The 18,827-nt window shown below is 36.1% G+C and overlaps 1 long non-coding RNA gene across 1 annotated transcript; it reads left to right on the plus strand.

Moving 5' to 3' along the window:
• The first annotated feature begins 2,746 nt into the window (after positions 1–2,746).
• On the plus strand, positions 2,747–15,292 carry LOC141956834 (uncharacterized). Its single transcript, XR_012633022.1, has 3 exons — positions 2,747–2,813; positions 13,048–13,131; positions 14,855–15,292. It is a non-coding gene; the product is annotated as an uncharacterized LOC141956834 (long non-coding RNA).
• The last annotated feature ends 3,535 nt before the right edge of the window (positions 15,293–18,827 follow it).

Here is an 18,827-nt window from a genome sequence, read left to right on the forward strand (position 1 = left end):
TAAAGTGTACATACCAGTTATGAATTTCTATCACAAAAATAAATTGCGGAATTTGATGATTCTGACCTAATAATGCAGCCTTTTCTTGCAATAGCATTGAATTACCCTTATGTAACTAGAGAATGCCACTGCTTGCTGTATTGTAAACAAGTGGCAAAACCATATATTTTTCTATATATAACCTGATACAGTACATAGTAAGGCCCAGTTCTGTAGCTGCTTTGATACATAAATTATCCAAACACTGAGGTAGGCCCCACTGTTTTCCATCAAACATCTCATATGATCAGTGACAGTTATGCAAGTAACTTTTTTACATGTTCAGATCCCATGTACAGTTGTAATAGACAGTCTTTGCGTTCAAGACAGTATTCCTTTTTGCAGATGTTACATGTGTAGCAGTTGCTGCTTCTTACTTCTTTTTTTTTTTTCCCCACAGTGCAGGATTCAAGTTTATTGTGAGACTATTCTCTGCTATCTAACAGCAAAAAATAATAAATTCATGGAATGGGTCAGGTACCATTGTTCATGCATACTCAAGGTGACATGAAACTACATAACTTTGTGATCTCCTGTTTTATTAACAGTCAGCTACTTTGGGTCTTTTATGACAAATTAAATCACAGTATACTTTGACTTTGGTCAAACTCTAGCAGAGATCTGATGAAAAAGTTATTTGTTTCCTTTAAACAACTAAACAGAAATTTTTCTTTTGACCCCATTCTAAAGAACTGTGTTGCTAGAAAATGTGGAGTAAAGAGGGGATAGAATTCTATTGGTTACAGAGCTTGTATCACCAGCTCAGGTGGCTTGGATGTCACCCTTATGGTCTTCTGATGTTACTTCAGAAAGATTGTACTGTCAGCAGGAAAATGGGTCTTTTTGAAAAGATTTTCTCCTTTACCAAAGGCGTCTTATGAGATGTTAAGCTCATTAGGAAACCAGAAGAAAATCCAGCCGAACTTTTAAGTCTTTTTTTTTTCTTTCTTTTTTTTTTTAACTTTTGGTCATTAAGAATGTGAAAAGGGGCTTAGCTTTTTGAGCAGCTCCAGGGAAAGACGGGGAGGGGAAAAATGTTGAGATCTTATGACTACAGTTGTTAATATACAGTGGTGATACTATTCAAGCTGCGATAGTTAAAGGCCTGTCAGCACTTCCATTTGAAACCTAGTCTTTTTAATGTTTATTTTTCCAAAAAGAAGTCCAGTGTTAGTTGAATTTTAGCATACAAAAATGCATCCTGGGAGAAAATTCCCTTTGTAACATTTCAAATAAATGGTTTGCATTGTACATGTTAGAAATAATTCAAAGTGTACCAGCCTGAGACATATTTTTGCATTTGTATCCAGCTGCCAGCCATTTATTTGTGTGTGTATTCATATAGAGAGATATACGAGAGTGTGTTTGTATATATATGGGTGAGTATATGTTGTTGTACAACCTGCAAGGGAACTACTCTTATGCTTAAATGTTAATATAGGCCTGATCTTTCCACAGGTTAACAGCATCTTGCAAGATGAAGTCTTTACACCTGCTCAATCAACAGGATGGAGATCCAGCTGTTCTTTTGCCAGGTCAAGCAAGCAGCCCATGTTTTGCACAGAAGTCCCAGTTTTAAGATGAAATTTTGCCTTTTGTGGTATAAAATGCACTATGCAGATTGAGAGAGCATGGCTATTTTCCTTAAAAATCACATTGATATGATAAAGGAGCAGGATTTCTTCAAGAAGAAGGGAAGGAATGGATCCATCCCTATATTCTCAGGTGCAGGCAATGAATGGGGAGAAGAATACTTAGAATTGCTGTTATTCTTAATTTTTGTGGAACAATTTAATTTACTAATTGTTCATTTACTAAACATTATGCTTAGATATGTAGAAGGCTATTTTTCCCATTTTATAAAAGAAAATACTGAGACGGTAAAAAACACGTTGTGTCAAACAAAGAGCTAGAATGTTGTCACTCACATCATTTTATGTTCTTCGATACTTACTAGGTGACTTCTACTGACCTTGAAAAGTTAAACTCTGTTAGTAATGATGTAGATTGGTGAAATATTGGAGAGTGTTCCAATTGCATTTTGAGAATGATGTGCCTTGTGTGGTTAAAAGGTGTACTGTGATGCAGAAGATGTTTCACTAGCTTGTTAGGAGCAAGTCTTTGTGAAAGGCCCTACACCCCATGTACTATTTTGATTTCTTTAAAAATTATAGAAAATGCAAATAAGCGTATCAGACCTGTTACAGAAATCATGATTTTCTGCTTGTTCAGGGTTGCTGATTGTTGTCAGGAAGTGCTATTCAGAGCTCTCTGGGTCTTTGCCAGGTTGTTTGCTTTCTTTGCAGATAGGTTTTCCCTTTTTTGTTTGTGTGTCAAGAGGGAAATGAAGCCCATCTTGTGAGAGAGTAATAGAGTATAATTTAAGAATTTTCCTCATCCCTTATCACTGTCATTGGCAGATTCAAGAGAGTACACATATCTGAGACCATGGAGCTCCAAAAAAGATGTCCTGGAAGCAAGACTAAAGCCATTGCGTTTCCTTGGGAAATAGGTGGTTAAGACATTCTCTAAGGAGGGAGAGATCATACAAAGCAGTAACGGATGCAGATACTTGTCAGAAAAAAAAAAAAATCAGGAAAGGGACAGGACCACTATCCACAACCCTAGGTGGTGAGGTATGCAGAAAACACAACAGAAGTTTACTGCCAAGGGATTTGCAGATGTGGGACCAAAAGAATAGTGGCCCCAGGGTGAGGTAAGAAAGGCTGATTCCACAGATCATGATGGAAGTATGAGGACGGGTTCTGTACAAGGTAACTCTCTGGGATTTTCTTTTCCTGTGCAAAGCTTGGGTTGTAATGTATATATGAATAACATAAGCACCAGAGTCTGGAAATATAATGAGTGTGTGTTATTTCCATCAGAATGGAAATCACAAGAACTGAAAGATAGCTGCTTGCCTCTTCATGGGAGGTTAATTTTTATTTTGTTTGAGCCTGTTTGCTGATTTTGAACCTTTTAAACAGATCCTGTTATCCATTTAACCATTTGTCCTTTTAAATGAATGTCTTGTTAAAATGGATCTCTTGTATTTTCATGATTTTTTTTCCGTGGAAATTACACAAATCCGTGCTCCTCTAGTTTGGATATCATATACTTTTATAATAGTGTTGTAGTATGTAAGGTCAAAAAAGCCATTGATCATTGAATCTGATCTTATATGAATCCTGCAGTTTGCTCACTTTCACCCATTTACACCCCTGTCTGTAATTTAAATTTAGATTTGGCCAAATTTATGTTTCAGAAAGACATTGACCTTGATCTGAGGAACTGAAGTTAGCAATGTATTTATTTCCAAGTTTGGTGCAACTGTTAGTAACTCGCACAATTAAACACTTATTTTTAGGTCAGCTTTGCTGAGACCCACTTGCAGAGGTAAGGATTTGAATAAGAGGAGCTTTTCTATTCAGTATTTGTGACACTTGTCTCCAGATTTGTTAGAAAAAATGCTATGTCATGCTTGTATGCTGAGGATACAGAATATTTAAATAGGCCATGAAACAAGGGAAAAAGGAAAGTCACTTGTAAGTCTCTTGTAACAAAGTGTTGCAACATAAGTAATCTGATATTATAGAAAGGGCAGTGACTTTGTGTGTATGGCCCTACGGAGAATCCTGTCTAATGCAGGCTGTCTTATTTGCTGTGGTAATACTATACGACTTTTCTGCTTTTCATGTCCACCTGATGGGGAATCTCAGTATGAGAGGTAAACAAATAGAAGGCAGCATGCTATGTCAATGCAGAAGTGAGACTTCAAGAATAAAGACAAAGTTTATGACTAAAACTAGTATCCAGCTATTAACATATTTAAAGATATTCCTAGCCACAAGCATGTTCTCAGCATGTCCTCTATTTCCAAAGGTTTTAAAATACATTATAACATACTGATATTAGGGCTATATCAATGTCTTCAACAGCACAGATGTAACTGTGTTTCAAGTCTTCAGGTGAAGTGAAAGGATGTAGGCCATTCACCCGAGTAATATAATTTCACTTAAAATTAATGTCAACCTTAAAAGAAAATATTTAGACAACATATGTTTCTAGTTTACTTATGTCTTGTTAGAATTATGTTAGAGTTCATCAGATATAATAGTGGCATGGTATAAAGGCAAATTAATTTTAACTCTGGGCTAAGAGCTACAGGTAAGAAATAGTTGTCTAATGGTATTTTCCTTTCCTGTACAGTGATGGCCAATTTGTACCCTATCAGTCTTGTTGCTGGTGATCTTATTCTCCCCTTATATCATCCTCTTTCCTCTATTCCCCCTGTATAATAGGGAAAAAAAATGTAGAGAGATATCTTTCACTCTCTGGAGACTTCACAGTACATCTTGTGGTCAGAGAACACGTGAAAACCCTTGAGCACCAATGTTTTGCATATAGCGCCAGCAGCAGTAATTGGGTCCCAGTTGCTACTGCAGTGGAGGAAGGAATTGTCTGTCATTCCTATAGCAGCTTGAAAACTTGCTCCTCAATCTGCAAGTGACCCATGGTGTGAGGTAATGGGAAGAGAGACAAACTTTAAACAGTTTTTATTTGGATTCAGTTGAATGCTAGGTGAAGATTCAGGCTGGCTTTTTTTTCCCCCAAATATTTCTCTCAGCCCAAGATGAGAAGCAAAGTCTCATACTTCATTGTTCCTTTTTCTTCCCCACAGCAGCATATTTTAAAGATGGAAATTCAGTTATCTGTATTTCCTTACTTTTGTCAGTTTGGGTCATAGCCTTAATGTTACTTAAACAGTTTCTTTAAAGTAATGGAACCCTTAATATAGACTTAATAAAGCAATGTAAGGCAGTATGGATTTCCTTCTGTCTAAGGTTCAGAGGCCTTTATCTGAATAATACATTAGATACTTTTATTCACTGGTGAGGCTTCGTAACAGGAAAAACTTTGAAGGGAACGTCTATCCTATCATTAAATTGATAATAGACATGTTCTTTACTTTTTATCCCTTTTGTAGCACATCTTTTACCTCTGACAGGTTTCTCTCAGAATTAAACAGGGACCATAGGATACTTTTACCAGCATATAACGATGTCGTCTCCTAACCTGTTGCAAGCATAAATAACTGTGCTGAGGAAAACCTTATCAAAAGGTTCTTTGATACTTGCATGTTACTTGTATTGTTATTATATGCAGTGCTGTAATGTAAAGTACAATACCATTTTAATAATTCTTTTCACTGTAAGAAAGATACATAAACATAAGCTCATTTTAAGGTTTAATTCAAACTTGCTTCTATGAAATGTATGTTGACATTACTATAACAAATTCAGATTTAGTGATACCTGTATAACTAATCTTTCACCTCCCCACTGCCCCGAGTTGAATATCTGTGTGCCTTCATTTGAAAATAGAAGACTTTTAAATGGGTTTTAATATTCCAAAACACAATGGTGCTTCTAACATATGTATAACAAAGAAAGCAAATGCAACTGTTTCACCCAGAATGCCATTCTCTGTATCTTGTTTTCTTCTGCATGCATATGTAATCCCAGGCTTAGAGATCTTGCAAAGATCCACCAAACTGCCTATTAATTATTAACAATACCTGTTAATCAGTTCATGCTGTTGGAGAAGAGTGAGAATGACTTGGCTTTCCTTGTTCAGATTCATAACCAACCCATTTTCCCTATTTAATCTATGTTCATCTTTTGCACTTCTCAGTAAACCCTCTAGCAAAGGTGTTTCAGATGAAGAGCTGCAAAAATACATAAAATTCTGGACAAAGTTGTAAATAGTGTTTCTGCTAAACATTTCAGACCAAAGTCTCAGCTGGTGTAGACCAAAACAACTTCAGTAAGATGTTTTGTGTTTGCCATAAAATCTGACCTAAAAGGCCTAATAAAAGTGAATATCTGATTCTTCTGATTGTATCTTAGCACTCTGATGTGCATCAACATTAAAAAGAACTGATTATGAAAAAAACAGTTTAAGAACTGGTCCAAATTCCTCGTTCAATAAATCTCTAGAGGCAAAGAAGACAAGGTATCTAGATATTTCCAGGTTCCATCTGTGATAGTAACAGGTTTTTGCATGGTTTTCAGTGAGAAAAAGAAATTTAGCAAGAACCTCTCACTGTGAAATGTCTGATTCATACTTTTTGTCATTCAAATAGTAAAATCTTTCGGGTTCATTTTAAACAACACTTTATTTTGTTCATAGATATATATTCTGATTTGAACTGAGTCTGAACTCTGGTAAGAAGTGTTTTGAGCTAAGTTATATACTACTGCAAATCCAAATTGGAGTGAATATTGTTTTGCAAAAGCTATTGTTGCTGATTTTGGAAAAATAACTGTTCCTATTCAGTTTCTAAAAAGAATATAATTTGCCATAATTTATGGTTAAAAATTAGCAAAAAAACTACAGTTCTTTCCACAATGAACAGTAACTCCAGCTATTTGTAAAGTTAAGTTAAAAAAACCAAGCATGTTAATTCAAGTAAAGTATGTCGGCTGCTTTATTCTCTTCTATTTGAGTTATATCATGAAATGAATAACATTATTAACTGCAAACGATCATATTGGGTTGAACGCAGCATGCATAATTTTGGTTTTGTTACCGGTTTTATTTATTTGTAGCTTTGTGTAGTGGACTCAATGGGTTTTATCAATTGCAGGTCCATACTGAAATGCATAAAATAGCAATTGACTTATTAATGAAGTTAATAATTCTTACTGCTACTGGCTAAATACTGTGTGAAAATTTGGCCATTTAGTTTGGTATTCCTGTAGATGCCATAAACTTCTTGAAAAAAATGTTGAAACAGAGGGATCCATGAGAACCAGCTATGAAAATAACTGATACATTCCCTTTTGCAGTTCGTCACGTAGCAAGAAGTGAGAATATATCTCCCAAAAGCTAGGAATACACATTAGTCTGTAAGCCTCTCTGTAATGAATAATTGCTTTCTGCTTTTAAAAATTATCTTTGAACTTTAAATATTTTTAACATATATCATGTTAATATAATTTAATCACTTCATATTTCAGTTTTGATCAGTTCCCTTCTTTTAACACAATACAACTTTTATAACTCAAACAGAAGTGTTTCTAGAACTGATGTTGACACTGAACTTAGCAACTTTTTCCAAGGAATTTATTAGTGAAGGAAACTGGAGGTGAAAGGGGCTATTATTGATTTCAAAGTTAATGAGCTTGATTATTTACTTTAGTCTTAAATTTGAGCCAGATAACTTAATAATGTCACTAAGTTTATAGCAGATTCATAAACATATATTGGGATGGGAAAGTTCACAGTCTTTTATAGATTGCCTGAATGGACTTTCCAGGTATCCAGAAAACATTATTAACCTTTAGTGTTTCAGTTTCAAACCTAAAGCTAACAAAATTACTGGACAGATTGCAAGAGAGCAATTTTGAAATGAGTGGATTAGATAAGGCAGAAAGAGGCCTGGAAATACAGAAAGCTATTCCCTCCTTGTAGATCTCCCTACTTTGTGAACAAGAGGAAGCCGAACTCATCTGAGATATGAAAATGAGATACAAGAAAAACAACATGGCTATACTGGAGTATGTTGCTGAACTGTTCAGTACTTCCTGATGAATGAGACTATTATTCTGGGAGTTCATGACAAAAAGCCCTTCCTTTGTTGACAAGGGGACTCTCTGTTGAAAATTCATATTCAGATATAAAAAAAAAAAAGTTGGCCAGCTGATGCTTGGCTTGTCAGTAGGGAATAACTTTTGATCATGGTGTGGATAAGATCTGGCTGACACCCAGTCCCTCTGGGAAAGAATATATTTATTCAAACAGAAGACTGAGCTTTCTGGAAGAATCATTTAGACAAAGCCTTTTAAACATGCTGCTCCAAGGGATCCTGCTCTCTAGTCCCTCAGTCTGCAGCACTGAGCTCCCAGGTACTAGTGAACACAGCAATGTATTGATGGCATGTCAGAGAGGTTAATTTTGCGACCATACAGGACCAGGAGTTCTTAATCAGTTAAACAGATAAACACTAAAATGCACATAGAAATAATGTGGAAACACTGAAATTCCAGAATAGTAGAAGAGAAGATAATATTAAAAAACAGGGAAACCAGGTCTTCTCATTCCATGTCAAGGAATATATTTGACTTTTCTGATGTGCTGCTAAGTTTTCTGTCACCTGCATAATCAAGACAAGGTTGTGTCAGTTCTCAGCACAGTAACACCACTAAGTCTGGATGGGATTCTGGGACGAAAAAAGAAGGGACTTTCCTAATCACAGGAATTTTTCCCTACTACTAAGATTTCCTTTAACTAACAACAATGTCTCATATATCTAGTGGGAAATTTTAGATAGTCTAAATATAGCAGGAGTTAATGCCTGTTTCACCTATGTTTTTCTGCTTCTAATGCATCATAAATATTAACTTTCACTCAGCAGTGGAAGTTTCTGCACTGTAAAGTCTCTCGTGACTGAAACTTTGCAAATTCAGTCTCAAACTAAACAGCCAAGCACAGTTAACTATTTTACAGTTATATAAAGCATGTGGGCTCATTTAAACTTTGTGCTCATTTAAATGGATGAAGATAGAAACTTGGCTTAGCTTTTCATCCTTGAAGGAAAACCAAATACAAACATGGAAAACAATGGTTGTTTCAAAACTGAGCTATCTGCATTTTTGTATATTGGTGTTAGCTTACTATACTTTTTCACTGTATTTAAAGCTTGTGTTGAAAATACTTTTACACCAAAAAAAGATTGCATTTTACAGTATTACTTGTTATTTGGGCATTTATTAGAAACTCCCTTAATTGGAGAAGCAGTAGTTAGCAATTTACATTACTGACCCTTAAGTTAAAACTGAGTTAATTACACCCACCTTATTAATAACTCAAATAAAGAGAGCTCAGTAAAACATTGCTATTTAAAGAACCAAACTTTCCTTTTGTTTTAGTCTTCTGTAGACCACAGAGCTTTGGTTTATGTGGCTTTTTGTTCCTCAAGGACATTTGAGATAGGAGAGCACCTCAAAAATATCAGTGTCACTTTAGGAGAGATAATTTCTCTTTGCTACAACTTTAGTGGCACTTTTCCCTGTCTCATTTGCTTTTTAGAGAAGGAAAGAAAAGTTTTTGCTTGCCTTTTTTCCATTCTTCAGAATTATTTAGTGATTACAGGAAGTTTAAAATTTATTAGGAGTACAAGATTATCTGTTAAATCCATACTTAGGTGGGATATGAAGCCCTAGTTTTTAGAATTTCTTTGCTATTAAATACCTCATTATTTAATTGTAATGTATATGGCTTTTAGGCCATACTCACACATTGTTTTTGCTTCCAGATTTTGCTCTGTGACCTGGGGCAAATCACTTAACCTCTCTGTGCTCCCACTTACTCATCTGCAAAATGGGTAAAATAGAATTAACCTAATAAAGATTCACATTTGTCTTGTGCATTATCGTTAATGGGGATGTGAATCATAATGGTGGAGTGCTTTGATGTCCCCAGATGATGCTGTAATCATGAAACTATTATTTTATATTTGGGCAAAATAGTTGAAAATGGATCTGCATAAACTATGCAGGAATAAACTATACATCTAAATAATTGAATGCAGTTGTAAGCTGCTAGTGGCCCATGAAGAGATTTGTGAAACTGTTCCTATGTACAGATCCCTCACAGCTTGGTTTTTGCTGAATTTGGCTGTTCCACCTAACTTTTATATTAATAGGGCCTAAATCAGACCTAAAGTTTGTTTGTTCCTCATCATTGATTTTCTTTAGCAGCATTAAAAAGTTTTCAGTTTATGTCATTTGAACATAGACCCCTGGTGGAATAAAGGGCCAGAGGGAAAGGGCAGTGTGATTTGAGGAGGGGACAGCAGCAAGAAGATTATGATGCTGTAATCGTCATGCTCCATGCTGAGGTTTTCCGCTTTTGGACACTGTAAGCTCCTACAGAGAACTCTAGGGGTAGTAAAAGCACCTGACAGGAACAAAATCTGCTGCCCTTCATTTCTAAGTGAGCACCACCTCCAACCTAGCTGTTGCCCTTTCACTTCCTTGTTTCTTTGTGTCCTGACAGCAATCAGTGAAGGAGTTTCATATAATATTAGCTGACGATCATGAGCTTATGTTGTGTGTTTCTAACCTATAGTATACTTTGAAGAGGAAATCCTTGATGTGCAAGTTTGAGTCACTGTCAGCTGTGCTGCCAGAGATGTATGTAGTCTGCTTCCAGGCATTGCTTCACTGCCGATGAGTCTTGTATTTCTCCTAGCAAAGCTGGGACCTCTGCCAGATGCTGAATTCCTCATGGTCCCAGCTACACAGAGGGCAATGCTTTTTTATAAAGACACCAATAGAAATGTTGTGAAACTCTGTATTACCACTGGGATATAATCTGGAGTCATTCTGGATCTCAGGAGTGTGAATCCACATCAGAGGGAATCCTTCAGGTTCTCCTCCAAAATAGTGACTATAGTTATGCATTAAAATATCATGAACATAAGCAAAGTCTTATTCTTGTGTTGAGTATTAGATAAAAAGCCTGTATGTATTTCAATGCCAACACTTTTTTGTTGTTGTTGTTGTTGTTTTTCACTTAAAAAGACCCTGGACAATAGTGCTGCTGAAAAGATTAAACTAAAATGACTACTGCTTTACCTTTCTCAAACTGGACATATACCAGTGTTCATTATGTCCTTTACAAGAGCATCTTACTCATTTTTCCATGTTAACACCTTGTGTTACTTGCTGGCCCAGCAGAAACATTTTCCACTGAGCATTTGTGAAGTCTTGTGATACTGAAAAACAAAACTTCTGTTAAGCCACTCAGCAATATAAAATATGTTTCTGATGTAAAGAAGTCTAGGCCTCAGATACCTTCAAGAAAAGTGCATCCATTTACTTAACATGTCATTCCTTATTCTGTAATAAATGTGATTGTCACACATTTTATTGATGAATCTTTTGGTCTTATAAAAAATATTTGCCAGTTCTATTTGTACTAAAAACTACCTAAGCCAAATCCACAACTCTCAGCCAGAAAAATGTAACTGTTAACTGATACAGTCATATGGCTTGTCAATCTTAAATTTATTGGTTTATTATTTTTTTCTCACCAACTCTTTAAAGTGTAAGAAAGAATGTGAGAGAGAAGGTTAAAGCAGTCATTCCACAATGAAAAATAATGCCTTCTCAAAAGAGGCTTGTTTCCTAATCCCTCTGAATATATTTGTTAATATACTTTTAAAAGTACCTGGAATCTCAAGATACCTAAACTTCTATAATTTGTCCCAGAAAGCATACTATTTTTTTTATGATAAATTTTCCAATTGTCAGCTTTAAATCATGTGAATTGCTGATCCTTCCCAGTTTACCTGTTAATTAAGGAAATGTATTCAGTGATAATGGAGAGACATTTGAAGAAGGGAGATAATTAAAACTTGTTCTTCTCTTTCCATCTTGTTGCATTTTCCCCACCCTGTTGCTCATTCAAAACTGCTTCCTTGTTTTCAACTCCAAAAGGGCATCTCTTTCTCAAATCTACCTCACTATCCATTGAACAGAACGCATATTTTCCTGCATAAGCAATGGATCCCAGAGCATCTCTCTGAGAATTAGTACAGTATTATAACATCATGAAGTCTCAGTAACTGTAATTCTGCCTTTACTGAGTCCTGGACTACCCACACTACATTGTGCTGTAGCTAATTGCAGTAATGTTACCCTTTAAGGGAAAAATACAAAAAATTGTCTTTAGTAGTGTGTTGAAAGAGGAACCTAAGGCACTATCAATTGGACCTTTGTCCTGTCTGAGCTGTGGCAGTTAGCAAAAGAGAAGTAGGCAGGTCACTGACGCTGCTTCCATGTGCAATAGCTAAAGTCTCTCCTTGGATGCAAATTCCACTTGTCCACAATAATCTCAAGTGCTGGTTGGAAGTGAGTTGAACCAGAAATAGAAAGTAAAAATAGGAATGAGGTAGTCCATCTGCTGAAAATTATATCAATTCTTGAATGATGTAACTCAGACATAAGAATTTATTTCTTCTTTTTTTTCTCACATATTTAACTTTTGACTCTGCTGTTCTGTTTGGTTGCATTCGATCCTGTTCAAGGAATGAAATTTTTTTCTTCTTTCTGGAAACATGGGCCTGAAGCCCGTATGGGCTGCCCCATAGCGATGATTATAATCTTTTTGTCCAAGTTATTATAGTCTTTGTGCAATGCTTTTATGTTTGATGTGTTGTGACTAGCACGGGTTAAAGCTTAAGCTGTATCCCTGCAATACTCTATCTGTAAGAGCAACATTTTTTGTTGATGTATTATAGCTAACCATTTCACAAAATGGTGTGACCTACCTTTTACCCAGCACAAATATACGATACACATACCACTCCTGAAAAAAAAAGGATTTTTTCCCCAGTGCTGTAACATAAATGTTCTCCATGTTGTGATGATGGACTAGTCTTCACCTCCTCTGTGTGTGTATGAAAAGCCCACTCACCCAAGGCTCTGTTTTGTTTATGCAGTGCAGTGAAAAGCAGGGCTTTTTAGCTGAGGAGCCCTGAGATGCTGGTAGGATTTCTACTGTCCAAATTACTGACATGGTCTTCTGGGAGATACAGGCCTTTCAGCTTATTCAGAAGAGGAGCAATGTCTAGACATCCAGTGTTACGGCTGATGATCTTTCCAGAGGCAATAGGTTCAAACAGGATTGCAGTACTGTTTGCCTAGGAAAGTCTGGGTTTGTTGAGATCCAGAAATCTGAAACACTAGTTTCTTCCCCTGGTAGGCATAGGGACTGTGTAAGTGATTGTGTGTTGAGGCATGTGATTTGTTTTCAAACAGCTTAAGTGAACTGTGGAAGGAGGGGTAAATCTCTACAGCTATTTTCCTTTAATATATTTGAATGTATATGTAAATATGCAAACCTCAGGAATTTGAGAATCTTTCATTAAAGCAAGTCCTATTAAATATACTCCTCTTTACCCCTTCATTAGTTTTCAGTGTTCTTTTCTATCCCAAGGAGGATACTCTTAATCTCTTGTGGAAACAGTGCTGCAAAGGACAGCAAAGGAAAAACTGGACATCACTGAAGAAGGCAGATGAGGTAATTAGGTCTGGAATAAAAAGTGCATGTTTTGGGTATTACTCTAATGCTTTCACCAGCTACTCTTCCCTCCCTCCTGAACTCAGCAAGCCAGTGATGTCTATGCTTGCTTAATTATAAAGCTTCATTATTTCCTATACCACAAAGTCTGCTTTTTGTTTTTATAAGGACTTGGCATAATCCTTTTTTGTAAATGCCAAGAACAATGCCAATTAGCCTGTGGGTAATGGTGATCAATTGTAGCAGAAAGAAGTCAAGTCTGAAGTCATACAGCTGTTTGTGCACGTCCTGCTTTGCCCTGTGCAGATCTGTGCTGAGTTATCCAATGCCTCTATCCTGAACGAGCAATAATCTACCAAACTCTCTATAACTGACCAAAAGGAGAGCATCCAATTATCCTGCAGAATCAGAGGCGTGATATATGCATGTGTATATATAGCCCACATTTTGCAGCCTGGAGACACACAGAGTATCATGCTGTTTTCCACCCTTTTCAGTACTGGCTGGCGTTTTCTGAATGGAAAGTTTAAAATGTGCACTCTTCCAAGCAGGACAACCACAAAGAAGCTTATTACTGCAGCAAGTATTTTTGGAAATAGAGCCCTTCCCTTTCACATTCCTTATGCTAATGTTCTTTAAACACCAGTTTAAATGCATATTGCCACTGGCTCCTTCTCTTAATTAAACTTCCAGCATTTCTAGACCATGTCCTACTCTTCCCTTACAGTGTGCCACACATTCTCGTATCAGACATTTGTAACCTTACTGGAACAGTCTGCTTGCTCCAGAATTATCTGGCAGTCCTGCATCAGTCTATTTATTCCATCACATGATTGTTTTAGTGTTGTTTGAAGCACTATTTTGGAGCCAGACATAATCATATTATACAGTTCCTCACCTTATTAACTGACAGAGAACTGTTCCCCATTAGACAATTGATCCTGGGCAGATGAAGCCATTAAAAACAGTACTAATTAGCTGAAGAGTGGAGACAGTAATACAGGCTGCATCACTTCCTTTCATGCTTAGGGAAGTTCATGTTCCAGACAAATAATAACTGATATGTAGTCTTCCTTAATTGTGGTTGTTAACAGCCAGTATTATAATGACAGGCTGACAATCTCTGTCTAGCCTATTGTATGTTTATTTCTGAACCCAAGAACCACTGAATAACATTTTTGGTTTAACTCAAACTTCACAGAATATGCTTAAAATGTCAATGTAATGAGAGCTGGGCAGCTAACCTTAACTTATGAGATATTCCTTACAAGTCTCCAGGTGTCAGCTGTTTGTCTTGGAAGGCTGGGTGCTCATAATTACAAGGAATTATGGCATGATACATTAGAATAAAATAAACAGATGATTTGAATGGGAATCCAAAAAATATTGCATTAGATCCATAAGCAGGAATGCTAACTAAATTTCAGTGCATCAACTGTAGCCTATAGGGTAAGAAAAGCATATAGTCTTTAAATAAAGTTTTGATTTTCTCCTTAAAATATGTGTTCTACTTTTAAAAATCTACATGGAAGATGCGCATGTATACATGTGTGCATGTGGATGCATATATAATGCCTTTATTACAGGAAGTTGGTAGCACCCTATAATTTGCAAAAAATATGTTTATTGTTATCCTCTATCTTCACTCATAGTTGTACACAATATTTCCTCCCGAGCTAAAAATCCTAGATTCATGGTGATTTTTTTTTTTTTTTTCCTTCAGGTACTCTTTCAAAATGCTCAGCTGTCCTAAAATTCAACAAACCAGAAAAAAATCACAGTAAAAGCAGAAAACAGTTGCAGCAAAAAGAATCAACAACTAAAACAGTAAGCATGAAGCATCTTTAGCTGATTTGATAAAATTGCTTTTGATATTAAACAGTTTTAGCCATTATAAAACTGAATTGACTTCAAGATCTTTTTTCTCCTTTTCCAGCAGTTCTTTAAAAGAAAATGAATCAAAAAAAAATAGAAACCCTACTCCAAGAAAATTAAATGCAATGTAAAAGAGATTAAAAGATGACAGATACTGAAATTTTAAATACTACAGCTCTGACAATACCTAACTAAACATATTTTGGTTTCTCACCATTTATTGGCCCTCTACTTACTGCTCTTCTGTTATCAAAACGTCCTGCATTTTTTGGGTTTGGGGGAGGAAGTTTGTGGCTTCAGAATAGTGTTCTGAGTTAGTCAATTCAGATTTTATTGCTGACTGTGAGATCTTCATAGGTCTCTGACAGCCAAATCCCCTTTGCTCTGTTTGGATACTCAGTCCTATTAAAGCCTATCAGTGAAATTCTGGCCACAGTGAAATCAGTGGCAAGACTCCAATTAACTTTAAGGGAATGAGGATTTGTTAAGGGAATGAGGAACCTAAGATGTTATTGGCAGAAATAGCTTAGCAGTGAACAGGGAGAGAATATGTGGGGACAAGAACAATAGCTTATGAATCTCTCTTACAACACAGATGGCTGTGATCCACAGAATGGGATGCATCCAGGGTCTTTTTGCCTTTTAGTAATGCAGGCATGCTCACTAAAATGATGAGTCACAGAGACCTGTACTAATTTATTTTTCTTTCTTCTTTGGAGGATGCCACATAGAACTATTTGGAGATAAAATTAGAAGGGTGCCTGTACATGCAGGTAGTCACACATATGTGGCCATAAGAAACAATTCTCTACTGATTTGGGCTCTGATGGGGTCAAAAATCTCTGCTGATTTTGATAGTATTTCTGAGATGTCCTTTGTCCTTCAAATGGGGAAATAGCTCCAGGAATGAGTCTGTGCACTGTGTATATTCACATGTAACACACTTTATTTTTGCTTGCTAAACACAACTTTCTCAATATTCAATTTTTCTGTTTTATTTATACCATGTAAGTTATTAAAATTAAACCAAATATTATATGGAAAGCTGTTTGTTGAAATTAAATTAGAAGTTGCAGCAATGTCCTGCAAGAGCCTCACAGGCCAAAGCACAGGGACCTTCTGATTCAAGAAAATGGAACATAATTGAAATCTCACCTGATGTATGTTCAAATTAGGGAATAGTTCTGACTGTTAACTAAACAGAAAATATGGTGACAAATATAATAATACAAAAACCCTACAGAACTAATGAGTTAAGCTTTATAAGACATGAAAATCCCTCTTCACAAAAAAGGATGAGAAAGCAAGAGAAGATGGTTACTGAAGTACAGGGAAGAGCAGTGTACCTGTCATGCTAAACAGTTACCTGTGTTCATATTTGTTCATTAGGAACTCATACTACTGTTTTGTCAAATTTTAAAAGGTCCATTTAGAAATTAATAAAACCCATGAAGAATATTTGAGTGTAGTAAGGTCTCTAATACATAAATATCTTTAAACTTATATTGATGACCATACAAATGAAAGCAAAACTAGATGTACAATTTACTGTGAAATATTAATATTAGTAGTAATATTAAATAATAATACAAAGACTTTAGTAAGCTTTCTGGATCAGATACTGTAAGTCATAGTAGCATCATTAAAGTCACAGAAATAATACTGGTTTATTCCTCTAAAAATTGACCTATTGGCAGAACTTGACCATTAGAAGAAACCTCTGGTATGTTTTAATGTATATTCACCATCCCTTACAATTGTAGTTTCTCTGATAGAAAGATCAGGGAAGAAAGAATGCAGAGAACTGAGGTTTTGCAACTTGAAAAAAAACAGGAGGGAAATGTAATTAAAATGTTTTCCCAATAACAAGGGTCACAAAAACCTCAGCATTCTGTCTGATACATGGTCTCACTGTCTGGGTCAAACTTCTGGGGCTAGTTATTTTTTTGGAGGAAGGTCACTGATTTGACTTTCTCTCAAGATTTTATCACATGTGTTTCTGTGTTGTCTTTTTTTCCTCTTTCACAGTCTTAAGACTTCTATTGTATAATAGTGTCCTTTCTGACCCAAATAATCTGAAATGAATGAACAAAGACAGTTCTGGAAAAAAAGAAAAAAAGACATTTGTCAAAAAAGGTGGTCACTGGATTTAGGCCTTTCACTCGCCCTGTGCTGATGGTATTGATGGTGTTTTCAAGCTGTCTGTCTAACTGGTCTAAGTCTTTTAACATGCCATTTCTCACTCTCTATCCTGCACTGTTTCTCCTAGTTGTCATTCAAATTGTTCCACTAAGAGAACAAATAAATGCATGCCATGAAAACTAGCAAGATGATATAATGAATGAGTTACAATAAATGCCCCCAGCATAAAACAATTATGTACCTGCTATTGTCAAAAACATTCAACATTCCCTTTGTTGAAAAGGAAACAGCTATAAATTATTCACTGGGGCACTGAAATTCTTTTCTTTTATTCTTTCTTTTTTTGTGTGTGTGGCTTCCAATTAATTGTTCCCTGAACATCCCTAGGTATTTAGCTGAGGGTAGAAATTTACATACAGAGAATTTTAGCTGTTTCTTGGGATTGTCAGACTGAGTGTCCAAATTAAAAAGAAAAAAAGTTTACCATATTTTCCTGTGTATAATCAGACCTTAGTTATAAAACAAGTCATTCAGGATCAGTACAGGTTATATGTGTCCAGGGGTAAATATAAGTGGTATTTTAAGTCAGAGCCTCTCTCATTCCCAGTAAGTCCCCAACCTCCACTGCCTTCAAGTCTCATTCCCATTTCAGAATTTTCTTCTTCCTGAAGTATGTACCCCAATTGCATGCTATCCTTATTTCCTTAATGACATTTTTGTGGTTTATCAAAGAGTATAGATTTCCTGAAGATTTTCAAGAAGCAGGGATTTTAAAGAGGCTTACTGAAGGTGCAGATTGTACAGTTGTGAAAACAAAAAAGAGAGTTTTTTTATATAAACACCCCCCCAAGTAAGAAGCTTCCTGCCAAACTGCCTTCATGCACCGAGTCCCAAAGTAATGTCAAAATGCAAAGCTGATGTTCTGTCCTCACTCAAGAAGCTGTGGGATGAGGTCCAAATGGAGTCCTTGTTGCTTTTTATTTTCAAAAACATAGAACATCTCAGCAGGGAATCTGGAATAATTTTTTAAACTGATAAAACTTCTTATTTTATTCAGGAATGAAAGTATGCTCATTTTATTGTAAGCAGTATTTAATTTGATTCTAAAAGTGGGCCAAATAAAAGCCCATTGTTCTGGATGGCACTAAAATATGCCAGCAAAAATGTCTCTGGATTTCTGGTTCTGTTAAAGGTCTTGTCCTTGTGCTTAGAGAATAACTTGTCCAAGCAGAAACAGTGATACCCAGCTGAATGTGTAGTTTTTGTAGCTTTCTGGGTGTGAAGGGAATGTGTTCAAGGTAGGCCATGCAAGCTGACACAAGGGCTGTTGTTCCCTTGGCTACCTTTCCAAGACAAAGGACAATGTCTGCCACATTTGGTGTATGAGTGCAACAGTGGATTTTACAGTCCAGCTGTAATTGTTAGACTGGACTATCTGTGGTAACCTAAGGCTTAAATGAGGAATAACCTTGGTTAAATGCATCTGAAATGTGTGAACCACACCATTAAACTAAGAGCACTATAGTGGCAGAGAAAAGCTGCAATTACTTCCCAGCAGAATACAGACTGTTCTAAGTTATACGCTCCTGGTTCACGAGCAACATGTGAGGAAGATGTGAGAGGCACTGGTCATGGAAAAGAAAACCGAAATACCGATTCAGTGTGAAAAAACCTACGGT

The sequence above is a fragment of the Athene noctua genome, chromosome 2 (assembly GCF_965140245.1).
Source record: "Athene noctua chromosome 2, bAthNoc1.hap1.1, whole genome shotgun sequence".
Taxonomy (NCBI): domain Eukaryota; kingdom Metazoa; phylum Chordata; class Aves; order Strigiformes; family Strigidae; genus Athene; species Athene noctua.